Here is an 18,759-nt window from a genome sequence, read left to right on the forward strand (position 1 = left end):
ATCTTAACCACTGGATGGCCAAGGAAGTCCCCAAAAGAAAGTATTTCAAGATACTCACTTGTCCAGAATAATGCTCAGACTTGCTTTCTTCAGAGTTCTACAGTAATTATTTACTTATGAAAATGAAAAAAGAAATGCAACCCGAGGTAAATGACTCGTTATGATGGCCCTAGAGTCGGGGACAACTTACTGTATGTACAACTGACTCAGATCTTCAGGCCCAAGAATCCTAGTGGGAAGGTATGAGTCCCCTTGTACCAGATTGTTCAGTAAACAAAGCTTCAGCTCACACAGGGCCCCTGACAGGGCTGCAGATTGGTGTTTCTTCACCCATCAAGGCTGGAGCTTTGTGACAGCCTAGCTCGTTAGCACACAGCTGCAGATGGAGTCTAGCACAGCAACAAGACAAAATATTGCCAAGTTTGTCAAGTTTTTCTTCTGTAGACTCTCTGTCCACCATCCTCTCCATTGCCTCCTCTTTTTAAAAAAAAAAAAAATTATTTATTTATTTGGCTGCGCCGGGTCTTAGTTGTGGCACGCGGGATCTCTGTTGCGGCGTGTGGGATCTTTAAGCGGGCTCTTTTAGTTGCTGCATGCGGGCTCTTATCTGTGGCATGCAGGATCCAGTTTCCTGACCAGGGATCAAGCCCGGGCCCACTGCATTGGGAGCGTGGAGTCTTAACCGCTGGACCTCCAGGGAAGTCCCGCCTCCTCTTTCTTTATCCTCATCCCTGCTCTGAGTATCCCTTCCATCACTCTTCAATTCAGCGTTCTCATGCTCTTCTGAATCCTGGTACTAGGGAGAGAGGTGCTATAATTAAATTAACTCACGTTAAGCTGTCTAAGGCTTTGTGTTTTGCTTCTTCCAATGTGAAAAGCAGCTAAATATCAGGGTCAAGAATTAATTATAAGAGCAGCAGATCTCCAGAGAAGACTGAATCCTCGTTCCCGGCAGGTTTGGGGTACTGAGGTTGGAGCTGTGAGTGGGGTCCTAAGACTTGGACTGGTGAGTCTAAGGTTATGCACACAAAAGTCTTGGCTCGTTCCCGGCAGGTTTGGGGTACTGAGGTTGGAGCTGTGAGTGGGGTCCTAAGACTTGGACTGGTGAGTCTAAGGTTATGCACACAAAAGTCTTGGCTCGTTCCCGGCAGGTTTGGGGTACTGAGGTTGGAGCTGTGAGTGGGGTGCTAAGACTTGGACTGGTGAGTCTAAGGTTATGCACACAAAAGTCTTGGCTCCTTAGATTCCTCTCCAGGCCTACAAAAGCAGCCCACTTCTCCCTGTGCAAAGCTAGTGCCCACCTCTTGCTTACAGGCAATGAAGAGGCTTCTGTCTCAGAAGACAGCATGCATTACCGAAACTGCCTTCTATTCCCCAGAAGTAGGGTAAATTAAAATTTTCTGGATGCCCGCGCACCGCAACGAAGAGTACCCCCCGCTTGCCGCAACTAGAGAAAGCCCGCGCGCAGCAACAAAGACCCAACGCAGCCAAAAATCAATAAATAAAAATAAAATTTAAAAAAAAATTTTCTGGATGAATGGCAGAGATCAGTGCCACCCCTGGACACCTAAATGATGTAGAGGTGGTTGTTCCCACCAAATTCTTATTTAATTCACCAGACTGGACACTACAAAAACCAGACAGATCCTGAAGAATGACAGTAGACTCCTGCACACGCAATCAAGTAGTACTTGTAGCTCCTGTGCCAGATATAGTATCTTTTCTAGAGTAACTTAACACAGCCTCAGGTTCATGGTGTGTGTGTGGTCACTGAAATCTGGAAAGAAAGTTTTTTTTCCATCCTTTCAGGAAAGATTACCAGAGACAGATCACATTTACATGAAACTGACAAGACAATAGAACGCGTTTATGATTTTGCCCCAAGGCTATATTAACTTTCCAGTCCTCTGTCTTAATAGAGTTCAAAGGGATTTGAGGACATTTCTCAGAACATCGCTTTGGTCTGCTATAGCGATGACAGCATATTAATTGAACCAGATAAGCAAGAAGTAGCAAGTGTGTTAGGAGCCTTGGTAAGACACCTGTGTATACAGAGGGTAGGAGAAAAACACAATGAAGACTCAGAGAACATGCCACTTCAGTGAAGTTTTTAGATGTCCAGTGGTTTGTGGCATGCCAGGGTAGCCCCTCATAAGTAAAGGACAAATTATTCCTGCCTCTAAGAAGGAAGCACAACACCTGGGCAGCCTATCTCCCTCCAGTGGATACAAGGGTGCTAGTTCAGTGGTCATTTCTCTCCTTTCCAAGGTTCCTTTAAGCTTCCTAAGGTTAAGGGAGAGAAGAGGAGAGAGGATAAGATGGGGAAAGGGAAAGGGGAAAAGAGAATGGGAAGGAGAGAGGATGAGAGTGCAATGGAGATGATAGAGGGAGAGAGAAAAGAGAGAAATGGAGAGATGAGAGGAAAAGGGAAAGAGAAAGAATGAAAGGAGATAAACCAAAAGAAACAGGAAAAATGGAGGAAGAAAACTTACATGGGGAGAGAAAGAGAAAAGAGAAAAATAAATTTAAAAAGGAGAAGGGGGGAATATTGAAGAAAAGGAGAGTGAGCCGGAGCGAGAGAAGCAGTTTCTGGTGTCCTAAATTGAGGTGCATTACAGAAAAGGAGTAAAATTATTTCGAGTCATTTTAAGGAACTAATATCATGGTGAGACAAAACACAAACACTTTATTTACATTTAACACTTTTTTTTTTTTTTACCACATTCTCCCTGAGAGGTGGACCCAGGCCTCTTTCAGGCAAATAATTGAAAAGCAGAAAACATAATAAACAACCCCGTCCTCCTCTAGAACAAAACACAGAGCCAAAAGGCGAGGAGAGCGGTATGCAGAGCTGCTTCAGTGCACACTAGCAGGGAAGAGGGAAACGGAACCCCTATTTTGTAATCCCTGATGCTATTCATGGTGTCATGTACCGCTGTTGGAAATCAGAAGAGTTTGGCCAGATTTGGGGGGATTTCTATGCACACCTTTTGCCTGAATTTTCTGAAAGCCAGGTCTTCAGAAGGTGGAGGAGCTGTCTGTCTGACCACACCTGACTTGGGGACAGAGGGACAGAGTGCAAATGCCTTAAGGGGCTACCCCCACCATCCCCATGATCAGCATATTGGGAAGAGCCCGTCTTCTGCTGTTTCTGTGAAACCACTGTGGGAGCTTTTGAAACAAAACGGGCACTAAGACCCACACAAAAACAAACTTGATAGTGCAGCTCTATTTTTATTTTTAGTAGTTTTAAAGATTGTAATTGTGGGAAAAACCATGTAACAGAAAATTTACCATCTTAACCATTTAAAGTGTACAGTTGTGTAGTGTTAAATACATTCACAATATTGTGCAACAGATCCCCAGAATTTTTCATCTTGTAAAACTGAAAATCAATACCCATTACCCAACTCCCCATTTCCCCCTCCCTCCAACCCCTGGAAACCACCATTCTGCATTCTGTCTCTATCAGTTTGACTACATTATATACCTCATACAAGTGGAATCTTTCTTACAGTATTTGTCTTTTTTTGTGACTGGCTTATTTCACTTAGCACACTGTCCTCAAGCTTCATCTATATTGTAGTATGTAACAGGATTGCCTCCTTTTTTAAGGGTGAGTAATATTTCATTTTATGCAAATACCACGTTTTGTTTATCCATTCATCCACTGATGGACATTTGAATTGCTTCACCTCTTGGCTATTGTGAATAATGGTGCAATGAACATGTGTGTGCAAATATCTCTGAGATCCTACTTTCTTTGGGATGTATACCCAGAAGTGGCATTGCTAGATCATATGGGAATTCTAATTCTAATTTTAATTTTTTGAGGAACCTTTCTACTGTTTTGCATAGCGGCTGCATCATTTTACATTCCCACCAACAATCATTGTGCAGCTCTATTAAATCAAAATAACCACTGGGGACAGCTGCAGAGATAGCCAGAGATAATTATAGCCACAATAAGCATGCTGGGATTCTCAGAAAGGTTTCTTTGTTAACAATCACTAGCAGGGGAACATTCACACATCAAATCAACAACATACAAAATACCAAGGAGGAGGTCACCTGGCAGTTATACAACCATTAATGCTTTTGATTGATCCCATGTCCATGAGCACAGACACTGGGAACTGAAGGAACCATGTAAAGCAAGACATTTTAATAAAAGCCCATTTGTTTATTTTTGTTTTTATTTCCCTTACTCCAGGAGGTGGGTCAAAAAAGATCTTGCTGTGGTTTATGTCAAAAGTGGTCTTCCTATGTTTTCCTCTAAGAGTTTTATAGTGTCCGGTCTTACATTTAGGTCTCTAATCCGTTTTGAGTTTATTTTTGTGTATGGTGTTAGGGAGTGTTCTAATTTCATTCTTTTACATGTAGCTGTCCAGTTTTCCCAACACCACTTATTGAAGTGACTGTCTTTGCTCCATTGTATATTCTGGCCTCCTTTGTCATAGATTAGGTGACCATAGGTGCATGGGGTAATCTCTGGGTTTTCTATCCTATTCCATTGATCTATATTCCTGTTTTTGTGCCAGTACCATATTGTCTTGATTACTATAGCTTTGTAGTATAGTCTGAAGTCAGGGAGTCTGATTCCTTCAGCTCCATTTTTTTCCCTCATGACTGCTTTGGCTATTCGGGGTCTTTTGTGTCTCCATATAAATTTTAAGTTTTTTTGTTCGAGTTCTGTAAAAAATGCCATTGGCAATTTAATAAGAATTGCACTGAATCTGTAGATTGCTTTGGGTAGGATAGTCATTTTGACAGCATTGATTCTTCCAGTCCAAGAACATGGTATACCTCTCCATCTGTTTGTGTCATCTTTAATTTCTTTCATCAGTGTCTTATAGTTTTCTGAGTACAGGTCTTTTACCTCCTTAGGTAGGCTTATTCCTAGATATTTTATTCTTTTCGTTGCAATGGTGAATGGGATTGTTTCCTTAATTTCTCTTTCTGATCTTTCATTGTTGTATATAGGAATGCATGATATTTCTGTGCATTAATTTTGTATCCTGCAACTTTACCAAATTCCGTTAGAGGGGGCTTCTGCTGAATGGAAATTCTCATTTTGGCATTGCTCTGTGTGCTTTGGAGAACAAGAAAAAATCCAAATCTGCTTTAAAAAACCATTGGCATATTTTCATATGCATTTCTAGACTCCTTGCCAGCCAGAAAAGTCATTTACAATATTTCTCTCCTGTTGCTGTCTGAGATAAAATCCAGAATTGGTACTCCAGCTATGTTGCTGCTGCTGCCTCTTCAGACCCCTTTAATATTCCTAGTCATGGATTTGGCCTTGTGTCTTGGTATTTTGTCTGCATGCATGCTTCCAAAACCCACAGAGAATGGTGAACGACTCTCTGAAGCCAGCCCTCTGCTGCTTTGCAGGGTGTCACACACTGAAGACTCATCGTTTCCAGCAGTCAACTGAAGCCACAGGGATAGCTGTGATAAATTACAAATAAAATCTGTCTGAGCATGCTCCCTGCTCCAAGTCACTCCCCTCTCCCAAAGGGAGGAAGAATAAGTAGCCTTGGATAACATGGCATGGCTGCCTGCAAGTTAAGGACACACTGGAAATCCAGGCACAGGCAGCAATGTAGACCTGAGGGAAGAGAGAGAGGGAAAAAAAGGAAAGAGGGAGACAGAGGCAGAGACAGACAGTCAGGAGCAGAGAGGAAAAGAACAGCCTCTGACTTGGAGAGTTTTTGAGAAGAAAACCTTCCAATCCTTCAAAGACTCTTGGAAGTCAGGTAAAGGGATGCTGGTCCTGCCTGGGGACAAATGTGCAATGCCCCATTGTCTCTCTTTTCTTTGACACTTGTCATTATTGTGACTCTTTACCTGGTTTCTATGAGTAAATTACTGGAGTAATTTGTATCAAGAACATACAAAATGCCAAGGAGGAGCTCACTTGATATTAGCATTTTACTTTCATTCCATTTCTTTCTATTCCCACCCAGGGAATCTTAAAGAGTCCTTTAAGAAGGCGTTTCCCCAAATAATGTTTTGTTTTGTTATTTTAAGAATATTTGAAAGGGCAGATATTTATCATTTCAAATGCTTGGCCTCTACTTGTCCTCTTCTTTCATGAGCAAATATCTCACACACGCACACACACACACACACACACACACACACACACACACACGTAACTTGTTTGCCTCAGATAGAGACTGTTTCCAGTCTCTCATTTTACAGACAAGGAAACCAAAGCCCAAAAGGGAGTGGGCACTTATTTCCTTACACTAACCAGGGCTTCTCATTTCCAGGTCAGCATCTATATTGACGTGGAAGAGAGAGGGAAGGGACAGAGAGGCAGAGACAGAGAAATAGAGACAGAGAGAGAGAGGGGGAGAGAGACAGAGGGAGACAGAGAGAAAGGGACTGACTGCCCATGTCTCAGGCCTTGCTATTGGAGGTAAAGGGAGAAGGGTGAAGTGTCAAGCTCAAGAGTGAAAATCACTTCTCTAAATCTTTTCACAGGGAAAAGCCTGAGGCTTTGGCAGCCCCGTCCCCTTGTGCTGGGAGTGTCTAGGACACAGAGGAGTGTACATTGGTGGGGGAAAGAGGGATGGGTAAGGACACGAGGAAAGGGAAGGTGAGAGAGAGAAATTTGAAAGAGAAATGTTTTGGTTCTTTTTATTAAAATAGGCTGTGTAGGAGTTGAAAATGGTCGTGTCAATGGTGAACAAGATGTGGGAGCTTGGAAGCAGAAGAGCCAGGGGGCAGCAGTTTCAGCGTGCCAGGGAACTTTAAGGGGGGTTGAAAAGTTGCTTTTGTAGCCTACTGAGTGCCATCCCAGCATCAAGGTCTTCCGAATAGCCCCCTGGCTGGCAAAGAGATGAACCCTGGCTCCAAAGAGCCCCACGAGCACCATCATCACGGCTCTAGTTTATTGAGCCAGTGTTATGTTTGTGACACTGTACGTGTGCTAACTCACTTTATCCTCATAACCACCCCATTAAGTAAGTTCTCTTACTACCCCATTTTAAAAATGCAGAAACAGAAGCTCAGAGACTTGAAGAAACTTTCCAAGGGCACACAGCCAGTCATGGCCAGAGCCAGGAGAGAACCCAGGTCTGTTTCACTCTGAGGCCAGTGGATCTTGACTACCTCACTCTACTGCCTCTCAAACATTAAAATGTAACTTTAGTGATTGGTTCCCAAGTTTGTTTGTTTTTTTTCTTGCCACATCGAGCAGCGTGTGGGATCTTAGTTCCCTGACCAGAGATGAAACCCAAGCCCCCTGCAGTAGAAGAGCGGAGTCTTAACCACTGGACCACCAGGGAAGTCCTCCCAAGCTTTTCTTAAAATTACAAAGCGTATAAATAGGTTTCAGATAGATGTTCAACAAAGCACAGGCAGGTCAGTATAAAGGCTGACCTGGAAATGAGAAGACCTGAGTTGTTGTACCAGCTTCATGTACGGAAATAAGTGCCCTTGGGTTTCCCTGTCTGTAAAACGAGGGGCTGAAGACCATGTCTAGGAAACCCTCTGGTTCTCTGAGGCAAACAAGTTACAATTATTTTAATGGTGGGAGAACAGAAACAACTAAAAGGAAAAAACCCAAACACCGAGTATTAATATTAGTCGAGTGTGAACGCTAGTCTTAACCCATTGGCAAGGTTCATTATGGCGATGTGACGTCTTTCACTATCTTTCAAGTCATCAGACATTATAATTTTCCTGTCTCCAACTGTCTGCTTGCACTGCTGACATTGAACTTTTTGTTGCCAGTTGTATTTTTCGGAACCTGAGGGAAATCTGCCCACTTTTGCTTTTTCCACTCCACAATTTGTGTTAGAATTTGTACCCAAATTATCAATGGCTAATTTTCTGTAATAATGTTGTAGTCTATGTTAAATTTCTTCCAACGGAAAGTGGGAATGCAACAATATCAACTCTGGATTCTGAATTGTACTTTTTTCTAGTTTTTTTTTTTTTAAACAGTATTGTCTATCACTGCTTTATAACAGCTTTATTGAGATCTAGTGGATATTCCACAAAATTCACCCATTTAAAGGTGTACATTTCAGTGGGTTTTTTTTTTTTTTAGCATGTTACCAAATTGTGAAACAGTCATCACTAATGTTAGGACATTTCCATAACCCCCAAAACAAACCTTTTACCTATTAGCAGTCACTCCCCATTTCCCTCTCCACTCTGGCCCTGGCAACCACTAGTCAGCTTTGGTGATTCTAATATTTGTCTATACTGGAAATTTCGTATAATAGAATCATACAAAATATGGTCTTTTCTGACCAGCTTCTTTCGCTTAGCATAACGTTTTCAATATTCATCCATATTGTAGCATGTATCAGTATTTCATTCCTTTTTATGGCCAAATAATAATCCACTGTGGCATATACAACATTTTGATTATCCATCCAGCAGCGCTGATGGGCATTTAGGTTGCTTCCATTTTTCTGGCTATTAGGAAGAATGCTGTTGTAAAATCTTTGTATACAAGTTGTGTGGTTACATATTTTCAGATCTCTTGTGTGTAAACCGATGAGTGGAACTGATAGGTCATGGGGTGGCTATATGTTTAACTTTGTGAGGAACTGTCAGACTATTTTCCAAAGCAGCTGCACAATTTTACAATCCCAGCAGCGAGGTATGAGTGTTCCACTTCCTCCACATCCTTGCTGTCATTTGTTTTTGTCTGTTTCTTCTTTTTCCTTCCAGTTTTATTGAGATACAACTGACATACAGCACTGCATGAGCGTAAGGTGTACAGCATAATGATGTGACTTACATACGTCATGAAATAATTACCATAGTAAGTTTAGTGAAGATCCATCGTCTCATGTAGATATAAAATTAAAGAAATAGAAAAAATATATTTTTCCTTGTAGTGAGAACTCAGCATTTACTGTCTTAACAACTTTCCTATATAACGTACATCAGTGTTAATTATATTAGTCATGTTGTACGTTACATCCCTAGTACTTATTTATCTTATAACTGGAAGTTTGCATTTTTCCTCTGTTTCTGATTTTAGCCAATCGACTGGGTGTGAAGTGGTATCTCATTGTGGCTTTGATTTGCATTTCCATAATGACTAATCACATTGAGTGTCTTTTCATGTGTTTGTTGGTCATTTGTATATCTTCCTTGGATAAATGTCTATTCAGATATTTTGCTTATTTTAAAAAAATGTTTTTAAGTGTACAATTCAGTGGCAATAAGTATATTCACATTGCTGTGCAATTAGCACCACCACCCATCTCCAGAACTTTCTTTTTATCTTCCAAAACTGAAACTCCATACCCACTAAATAATTCCCCAGTCTCCCCTCCCCCCAGCCTTTTGCAGCTATAATTCTTTCTGTCTCTATGAATTTGACTACTCTAAGCACCTCATATAAGTGGAATTATACAGTATTTGATCGTTTGTGACTGGCTTGTTTCGTCTGGCATAATTTCTTCAAGGTTCATCCATATCATAGTTTATGTCAGAATTCCTTCTCCATACCCACTGATGTGCTTCATTCCGGGTCTTTTCCTTGTCGGTAGGGTTTCTTAACTTTGGCACCATTGACATTTGGGGCTGGCTAACTCTTTTTTTGTTGTTGTTGTTGTTGTTTTTTGTTATCCAGTTTTATTGAGATATAATTGACATATAACCTTGTATTCGCTTAAGGTGTACAACAAAATAACTTGATATACATATATATATTGAAATAATCACCACAAGAAGTTTAGTTAAAATCCATCACCTCACATAGTTCCAAAAATCTTTTTCCTTCTGATGAGAACTTTTAAGATCTACTCTCTTAGCAACTTTCAAATAGATAATATGGGGGACTTCCCTTGTGGTCCAGTGGTTAAGACTTCGCCTTCTAATGCAGGGGGTACGGGTTTGATACCCAGTTGGGGAGCTAAGATCCCACTTGCCTCGCAGCCAAACAACCAAAACATAAAACGGAAGCAATATTGTAAAAAATTCAATAAAGACTTTAAAAATGGTCCACATCAAAAAAATATTTAAAGAAAAAAAGATTTGCCAAAAAAAATACACAGTATGGTATTGTTAACCACAGTCACCATGCTGTCTGTTACATCCCCCAGAACTTATTAATCTTATAACTAGAAGTTTGTACTTTCTGACCACCTTTACCCAATTTCTCCACTTCCCACTCCTACTCCCACCCCCGCCTCTAGCAACCACAAATCTGATCTCTGTTTCTATGAGTTTGGTTTTCTTAGATTCCACATATAAATGAGATCATACAGTATTTGTCCTTCTGTGTTTGACTTATTTCACTTAGCATAATGCCCTTAAGGTCAATCCATGTTGCTTCAATTGGCAGGATTTTCTTCTTTTTATGACTGAATTTTATACATATATAAAACGCACATTTTGTTATATATATAAAACTCACATTTCTTTATCCATTCATCTATTTTTTTTATTAGAGTATAATTGCTTTACAATGTTGTGTGAGTTTCTGCTGTACAGTGAAGTGAATCAGCCATATGGATACACATATCCCTTTCCTCTTGGACCTCCCTCCCCCACCATCCCACCCCTCTAGGTCATCACAGAGCACCAAGCTGAGCTCCCTGTGCTATACAGCAAGTATACAGCAACCTGTATACAGGAACCTGTATACAGCAGGTTCCCACTAGCTATCTATTTTACACGTGGTAGTGTATTTATGTCAAACCTAATCTCCCAATTAATCCCACCCTCCTCTTCCCCCCCATGTCCACACGTCTGTTCTCTACATCTGCGTTTCTATTCCTGCCCTGCAAACAGGTTCACTTGTACCATTTTTCTAGATTCCACATATCTGCGTTAATATACGATATTTGTTTTTCTCTTTCAGACTTACTTCACTCTGTATGACAGACTCTAGGTCCATCCACATCTCTACAAATGACCCAATTTCATTTCTTTTTAAAAAATTAATTAATTAATTAATTTTATTTTTGGCTGCATTGGGTCTTCATTGATGCTCGGGGGCTTTCTCTAGTTGCGGCGAGCGGGGGCTGCTCTTCGTCGCGGTGCACGGGCTTCTCATTGCAGTGGCTTCTCTTGTTGTGCAGCACGGGCTCTAGGTGCGCGGGCTTCAGTAGTTGTGGCACATGGGCTCAGTAGTTGTGGCTCACGGGCTCTAGAGCGCAGGCTCAGTAGTTGTGGCGCACGGGCTTAGTTGCTCCGCGGCATGGGGGATCTTCCCGGACCAGGGATCAAACCCGTGTCCCCTCCATTGGCAGGTGGATTCTTAACCTCTGCACCACCAGGGAAGTCCCCCAATTTCATTTCTTTTTATATCCATTCATCTATTGACGGACACTTAGGTTGTTTCCACAGCTTGGCTATTTGTAAATAATGCTGCAATGGAGGGGCTGGCAATTCTTGTTGTAGGTGGTATCCTGTGCATTGTAGGATGTCTAGCCATACCTCTGGGCTCTACCTTGCTATATGCTAATAGCATTCCTCCAATTGTAATGACCAAAAATGTGTGTAGATATTGTCAAAATCCTTGGGGAGAAAAATCTGCCTAGGTAAGAACCATTCTAGAGTCCATCAAGGTAGGGCTGGGAACAGGGCTGGGCCTCAGAAAAATTGTAGATTTGTAGCGGCTTGAATGCCAAAAGCCTCAAGACGTAAAGGATTGATACTCTGGTGCTGAAATTCTAGGCTCCAGGTTACCCTGAAGTATGACAAACATACATGCCCCTTTTCCAAAAAAAATCCTCATTTTTCATCATTTTATTTCTCTAGTGATAGTGATTTGTTAAACAAATAAACTTTTTCTATTTCCGTCATATGTTTAGTGCTCTTTTTTTAACACAGTCATGAATCAGAAAAATGATCTTTTGGCAAAACACATGCCCTGATTCTTGGTTGGAAATAAGTCATCGTAGGTTTCAAGGTCCTTTCAAGCCCCACATGCTTTAACCTCAGGTATGAAGGACCATCTTGGGGAGAGAGCACCCCTTTACAGACATCAGGCAGGTTGTCAGGGCTCAGTGGGCCTTTTTACTGATCTCCTTTGATTCTTTTCTATGTTCTGCTTATCACAATGGCCAGGCCAACCCTTCTACCCTCTTCTGAAACGCTCAGTCTTTTCTTCACTTAGATAAATTATATCATCTTCCTCTTATTCAGTTCATTCATTGGACATGTCTCTATTGAGGGCCTACTACGGGCCAGGCATTAGGCTAAATACTATTGATACAATGGTAAAAAGACAAACTTATTCCCTGACTTTATGGAACTCGTGTTCTAGTGGTATAATTGAGAGAAATCAATAAACACATAAATAATACTATTACAAAGTGAGATAAGTACTTGAACAGAAAAAAAAAACAACCGAGATTTTAGAGAATAGTAGGACAGGCTGGTAGGAAGACCTCTCACAAAAGGTGATTATTAAGCCGTGATCTGAAAGAAGAGAAAGTCCAGACATGGACAGAGTGAAGAAAAGAGAATTCCAGGAAAAGGAACCAGCATGTTCTCAGGCCCTGAAGTGGCTCTTTTGCAGATATTTACAAAAATGGCCTCAATCCTTTCCTCCCTCTATCCAGGCCCTTTGCAGTGTGACTTTAGCTCCTCCCACCAAGAGGTGGAGTCTATTATTACACCCCTTGAATCTGGGCTGGGCTTGTGCCTTGCTTTGGCCAATAGAATATGGCAGAAGGGAGAGTGTATCAGTTCAGAGCCTAGGCCTTAAGAGATCCTGCACACTTCTTCTCTTGGAGCCTGCCCAGTTGCCATGACCAAGCCCAGGTTAGTTTACTGGAGGATGAGAGACCACAAAACAGAGACGTGTCATTCCTGCTGAGGCAAATCATCTTAGACCAGCTAGCCTGAAGCCCACCCAGCAGCTGCCTACAATTCTAAGAGAAAACCCAGCCAAGGTCAGGTGAACCACTTGCTGAGCTCTGCCCAAATTGCCAACCCAGGGAATTTTGAGCTATTCTTTTTTCTTCCTGCTCCTCCAACTTGATAATTTCAAGTTGCAAGTTGGAGTAGAAAAGCCAGTGGTGTAATTCAGTCTGACTCTGAAGGACTGAGAATTGGGGAGCCAGTGGTCTAAGTCCCATCATGATTCTAAAAGCCCAAGAACCAGGAGTACCAACGTCTAAAGGCAGGAGAAGATGGATGCCTCAGCTCAAGTAGAGAGTGAATTTACCCTTCTTTAGCCTTTGTTTTCTATTCAGGCCCTCAATGAATTGGATAATGCCCATCCACATTGGTGAGGGTGATCTTATTTCCACACAGTCTACTGATTCAAGGGCTAATCTCTTCCAGAGACACTGGCACAGACACATCCAGAAATAATATTTTACCCGCTACCTGGGCGTCCCTTAGCCCAGTCAAGTTGACACATAAAATTAACTATCACACTATCTGTCAGGCATTGTACTAACTGCTGGCAATATAGTAGTGATATAATAGACAATATCCCTACCCTCACAGAACTCTCAGTCCTTTTTTGTCTTAATTTCCCTTTACTATATGTGCAATGAAGACTTTGCTCTTCCTTTAATTTCAGTAATTACGAACTTCAGAATAAAGAACAGTAAACCCATTAATATTGCTTCCTCACACCATCTGTCAGTATTGGATTTGGATTTCACATGGTTTGGAAAGGTCATTAAAAATCTGAATTCCAGGCCAAATATCCCATGGAATTTAGATTTATTCTTCCTCTCTGTCCAATGAAATAAAGATAGAGGTGAATGGAAATATTTCAGTTCAGATACGGTTGTGACGATCAAATGATCACAGATATAGGACCTCATTAAGAACCAAAGTATCTATGACATAACCCAGGAAAATCCATGAAACAAAGGAGAGTTAAGACTCCAGCACTGATTTACTGTGTACCCGTGGCCAAGTCCTTTTCCCTCTCTAGTCTTGGTTGCCCAATCTCTTGAGTGAGGGGGTTGGACTAGATCAGTATCCTTAAAAATTGTATTCTGCAGAGGTCTAGGTCTCCAGGATCCCCATCCCCACTGCAAACTAATATATTCTATTTGAAGAAAGGTTTTCATGGCTTTAAAAATTGAAAATATGAATTACATGATCCCAATGGTCTCATCAAGCTCTGAAGATCTATTAGTCTATAATTCGTCATTACGACCTCTCACAAAAAATAATGCAATGCCCTCCCAAATTTCATTATTCTTAAGTAATCTGTCAACAAGAGGATTTCCTGGATAAAAATCTGTAGGTCAAGTTTCTGTGAGACCCTGTGATGGATACCAAAGTAGTTCAAGATGTGGTCTAATACTTCTTACAATGCACATCAATTGATCATTAAAAATCCCCCCCAAGGTAGCTCATTTGTAGTTATTCCTTCAGTGAGTCCTTTAAAATAGTTTCAGCAGACCTAGAATCACAGAATCTTAGGGCTGGAAGGGACCTTAGGGACCTGCACAGAGATATCATTAAAATAAAGCTAAGTATCTATTATTTGCCCTCCTTTTAAAAATGTTGTCTCAAGAGAACCCTGAATATTAAACTTACACTGAAGAATGTTTCCTCATTTGAGGGTTTAAAAAATATTCTAAATATATGGGGCTCTTGGCTTTGTGCCCAGGATCTTGTCTTTTAGGATACAAGTTTAGGATAAATGGCAATTCCAATTATAATTTCTCCCTGAAGAGGTCCTCTCCAACTCACTTCAATAATAGTAGTTACATGGGGCAGGCAGCCTGGGGTTTCAGAAAAGGCTTTCAGATCTGAAAACATGCACAGCTGATTATTAAGTCCTCGTCCATCTGACCTAAATCTTTCTTTGGCCTTTGTGTGATTTGCCTGTACAGGTAGAATCCTATTTGAACAAGTTCGACACCAAAATTGCTAGTTTTAGCCTAATCTCCATGAGAGGGAAACCTACTGTTATAAGGTGTAGAGAAGAGCCAACTCTTTGTGGTTTTAATTTTTCTCACGCAAAATGAACGTTTGTTATTGTACTTTATTTACAAAGAGTACCAGTTGGGGGTGGTGGCGGGGTTATGGATGTGAGGACATGTTTTGCCTATTCCAGAGCAGAAGTGTTTGAGAAAGAAGATGCAGACTGCCTTTCTTCTATACAGCTGTACAGAGGTCCTTGAAATTCCCAAATATCACTGTAGCATGTGATTTCCCTCATAAAGCCTCTATGTTCTGCAAAAGAAGCATCACCTTCTTATATTCCCTTCACTTTTGCTCATTTTCACTGCCAGCACTAGAAGCTGGTTTTCTTTTCGGGACCTTTTTTTACACAGGGGGTAGGAGAAGCAAAATTGTTTTGACTTCATAGGAATTCCTGTTCCTAGCTGTGGAGGCTGAGTGATTATCCAGGTTCAACAAGGGTTGGTCAAACATTGTCTCACTTTGCACATCTGCCTCATAGAGAATGAAGTTCAAGTTTGTGCCTCAGCAAAGCTGCAAATCACTGCAAGGCATGGGCATCCTGGATTTCTCCTAAAGGGAGAGATCTCAAAGTGAAGTCTGTGAATGCCAAAGGCACGTTATATTTGAAAACATGTAAATATTTTCAGAAAGGTGGATTGATGCCTTGGGAAATTTTAGAAGACAAAAACCTGTTCTAGTGAAGGTATTTGCTTTGGAAATTAGAGACATGTTAGCAAAGGCTATGTGTATCGGAGCAGTAAAGCAAATAGGTCTTGGCTTTAATCAAGAGGTGGTGAGGATGGGGAATGTGACAGACATTGAAAGCAACGTTGGCAGAAATTATAGATGGCTTTGCTTGGTGTTGGTTGAGTCCTGTCTTTTCCAAAGGGCCCAAACTGTATATTTCTGCTTCCAGTTTTAGCTCTAGGATCATAGTCTCTCTAAAACTCTATACCTGTCATCATTCTTAGTGGTTTTCATATACTCTGGCCTCTCAATTCCTTGAACTCCTTTCCATCAATGACCTTGTCCTCCATGCTGCCTCGGCCTCTCATCCTAGAATCTCATTTTCAAGCCTCCCACCCTGGGCAGCGTCTCCTAACTCTCCAGCTCACCTGCCTTAGAGCCATAACCCAAGAATCCCTCAACCTCGCAGGGCCCTAAAGTCTACTGATCTTACCATCTTTTCACTCCCCCTTAGCCCCTCAAATCTTCACTTCCTTCCTGGCCTTAAACTCTGTGGCCCATCCTTCTGGTCATTTTCTTGTACATACCCTCAATTCCCTTGTCTCCATCTTCCTCTGTTATTCTCACCTGGCAACTCACCCCCCCCCAGGTTAAATCACCTCTCCACCAGCACTGGACCTGCAACTGTGCAGCCCATTAGAGCTGGAGAAAGCATCAAGCTCTGCTGAATGCTCACACTTTACCTCCAAGACCACAAACCTCCGGGGGCTCTGAGTACGGCTCAGCATCAGGTTATGCCTCCCCAGGCCATTCTCCCACAGGCCTAGGTGATGATTTCTTACCTCCTCTGTTCTTCTCAAACCTACGACTCATCCTTACTATTCTCACTCTTGGGTGATTGACTGATGACCTTGCTTCCTCTTCCATTGAGAAAATAACAGCAGTCAGAAGAGAATTTCTACACTCCCACCACCAAATCGAGAAACTATCTACACCTGAACCACATTCTCTACTTTCTTTCCTGTTACTACAGATGAGCTTTCTGGGTTCCTATCTAAGTCTACTCCTGTGCGCTGGCATATTTGTGTACTAGATTCCCTCCCATCTCGCCTGCGCCAGGTTATAACACCAGAAATTCTACCACCTCTCTCCTGCCTCATCATCTTTCCCTCTCCACTGCATTATTCCCATCAGTACACAATCATGCTAATATTTTCCCCCCTAAAGTGCCAACTGGTGGCAAAATGAAGGGTCAGTGGAGGAAGGGAGAGATGAGAGGCCAAAATATACTTGAAGAGGCTATTGCACAGTTCAGATGGGAGATGATGTGGGTTGAATGAAGACAATGGAAGTGAGGACTGAATGGAGAAGATGGAGTCAGGAGACATTTCAGTGACAGAAGAGATAGAGCTTGGGGTCCCATTACATGGGGATAGCAAGGGAGTCGGAAGGAGAAGAGAAAAAGAAGGAGGGCACTTAGATGGTTCTGCCTGGGTGAAGTGCAAGTAGCAATGTCATCAACTAACAAATAGGGAAATTGAGTTGTGTTTGAGGCTTGTATTCATTTTCTAGGGCTGCCATAACATAGTACCACAGACTAGGTGGTTTAAACAGAAATTTATTTTTTCACAATTCTGGAAGCCGGAAGTCTGAGATCAAGGTGTCACCAGGGTGGTTCCTTCCGAGGCCTCCCTTTTTGGCTTGTCGATGGCCATCTTCTCTCTCTGTCGTCACATGGACTTCCCTCCGTATGTGTCTATGTCCTAATCTTTTCTTATGACACTAGTCATATTGGAGTAGGGCCCACCCTAATGACCTCATGTTAACTTAATTACCTCTGTAAAGACCCCCTGTAGTTTCTTAAAAAACTAAAAATAGAGTTGCCATATGATCCAGCAATCCCACTCCTGGGCATATATCCAAAGATAACCATACTTCCAAAAGATACATGCACCCCAATGTTCATTGCTGCACTATTTACAATAGCCAGGACATGGAAGCAACCTAGCCTAAATGTCCATCGACAGATGAATGGATAAAGAAGATGTGATTGACTAAGATATATAATGGAATGTTACTCAGCCATATAAAAGAATGGAATAATGCTGTTTGCAGCAACATGGATGGACCTAGAAGATTATCATATAAAGTGAGGTAAGTCAGACAGAGAAAAACAAATAAATGATATCACTTATATGTGGAATCTAAAAAAATGGTACAAATGAACTTTTATTTAGAAAACAGAAATAGACTCACAGACATAGAAAGGAAACTTATGGTTACCAAAAAGGAAAGAAGATGGAAGGGATAAATTAGGAGTTTGGGACTAACATATACACACTGCTACATATAAAATAGATAAACAACAAGAACCTATTGTATAGCACAGGGTACTGTATTCAATATCTTGTAATAACCTATAATGGAAAAGAATCTGAAAAGAATATATATATATACACATATATATAACTGAGTCACTGTGCTGTACACCTGAAACTGACACAACATTGTAAATCAACTATACTTCAATAAAAATCAAACAAACAAAAAACAAGACCCTCTGTCAATACAGTCATATTCTGAGGTACTAGGAGTCAGGACTTCAAAGGAAAGAACTCATTTGAACTTTGGGGGGCACAAATCAGCCCATCAAATGGCTGTATTGGTTGAGGTGTTTGTGGGATGTCCAGCTGAGATATCTTCTAGTGGGGGCCAGGGCAGGAGATGGGAGTCCTCTTTGTAATAGTGAACAATAGCTCCCAGGGGAAGACTCTAGAAGAAAAGAAAAGAGGCAAAGATTGAGCTTCTTGGAAGGCTTGCATTTGAGTGGCATTCAGACATAAAGCACTAGGACACAGCAATTTTAGTAGGATAGCAGGGGCCAGCTAATGGCACAAGGAATAGCTTTGACTTCTCGAAGTAACAGTACATTTCGGTAGCTTCCGTTTCAGCCCTTTCCCTGCCATCTCCCAGCCCCTGCTATTTTCATCTGGACTGTTCCACGTTGGCAGCACCATTTCTTCCCCCACTCTCTCACTGACACCCCACCAAATTGCTGAATAAGGCTGCATTCGCAAATTGGTTTAGTTCTATTTAAAGAGCACATTTTGCAGCCAAACGAGAAACTCTCTAGGTGCCATTTGAGCAGCAGTGGCAGATGAATGTTCGTGACCTACACATATGTACATAAACCCATACCTG

The sequence above is a fragment of the Balaenoptera physalus genome (genome assembly GCF_965194825.1).
Source record: "Balaenoptera physalus genome assembly, chromosome: X".
Taxonomy (NCBI): Eukaryota; Metazoa; Chordata; class Mammalia; order Artiodactyla; family Balaenopteridae; genus Balaenoptera; species Balaenoptera physalus.